Below are 1,257 nucleotides of genomic sequence, written 5' to 3' on the forward strand. Positions count from 1 at the left end.
CCTACTATGTTAATATGAAGGAATTTTCCGTATTAATTTTTCACAGGTGTCCATAAGCTTAACAGATAATGTCATGGCAGAAAATTACAAGTACCTTTCAATTTTTCTATTGATTTTTATTTCTTACAGTGAAACGTTTGAACATGTTTCATTTGGTATCTTGTGTTCACTCAATATGTTGATCTCTCCAACTTTTCATGTGTTTTCGGGTTACAGGGTTAGAACGGATAATGGATAATACATAATGTCCTGAAAAAATTACTAGTACCTTTTCCATTTTTCTCAATATTTTTCTTTCTACAATCGTACAAGCTATAATAAATGAACAATTATTCAATTATTAAAGTATTCAACTATTATTATTAAATGGAACAATTGCAAATAGCAGCTAACTTAATTCACGTGATGTGTGTACTGCTAGGCATCTTTGGTTTCCTCATTTTGTGTAATTTAGATGGAAATTGTGTGCCTTTTTATCGTTTGAGTCACTTATCAAAAGTTGCTCAAAATTGCCTAATAAATTCTAAAAATAGCTAAATTTGTTCCTATGTGCTTTTGGAAGAAAACGTTGCTTGGGTAGTGTGAAAAGTTGCTAAATTTAGCAACAAAATTGCTAAGTTGCAACACTGGGAGTGCCACCATGTTGGCTCAAAGCGTCTGTTTAGTTGCGCGTAGAGCTCCCCCTACTGGCAGTCCGCAGAGAACCAAAATGGCGGCAGTGTGGTCCTGATGCTGCTGGATGCTGCTGAAGCCATACGCTGTGCAGTGTCTCTAAAGCGGGTCTGATCGATTTTTATCGGCCCGGTCTTTGTGGCGCAATGGAATAGCGCGCTGGACTTCTAATCCAGAGGCTCCGGGTTCGAGTCCCGGCAGAGATGCAGTGCAGCTCTCGGATGGGGCATGTTACTTGTTTTTTTTGTGCATTTAGTACACATGAAAGATATGAGTGTAATAGTTTAAGGCTGCTTCTTACCTGTGTGCGTTGACTAAAAGCATACAGAATAGTATAAGAAATGTAGACCCTGAAAAATTAAGAGCATTTTATATGGACTGATTAAATGAATAAAAATTCAGTATCCAATCACTGTAAATTTACATGTATCAAAAAAAAAAGAAAAAAAAGATTCGCTTAAGTGACAATGATTTAAAATGATTTAAAATGAAATTGCTGTTTAATTTTATAAACACATTAATGTTATATCTTATTCTAACACCTAGTATTTCTTAACTCAACCCGCTCACATATGCACATCATTT

At 35.4% G+C, this 1,257-nt stretch overlaps 1 non-coding gene across 1 annotated transcript; it reads left to right on the forward strand.

The window, feature by feature from the left end:
- The first annotated feature begins 804 nt into the window (after nt 1-804).
- On the forward strand, nt 805-878 carry trnar-ucu (transfer RNA arginine (anticodon UCU)). Its single transcript has one exon. It is a non-coding gene; the product is annotated as a tRNA-Arg (tRNA).
- The last annotated feature ends 379 nt before the right edge of the window (nt 879-1,257 follow it).

This window comes from Sinocyclocheilus rhinocerous, unplaced genomic scaffold (assembly GCF_001515625.1).
Source record: "Sinocyclocheilus rhinocerous isolate Xijiao unplaced genomic scaffold, SAMN03320098_v1.1 scaffold494, whole genome shotgun sequence".
Classification (NCBI taxonomy): domain Eukaryota; kingdom Metazoa; phylum Chordata; class Actinopteri; order Cypriniformes; family Cyprinidae; genus Sinocyclocheilus; species Sinocyclocheilus rhinocerous.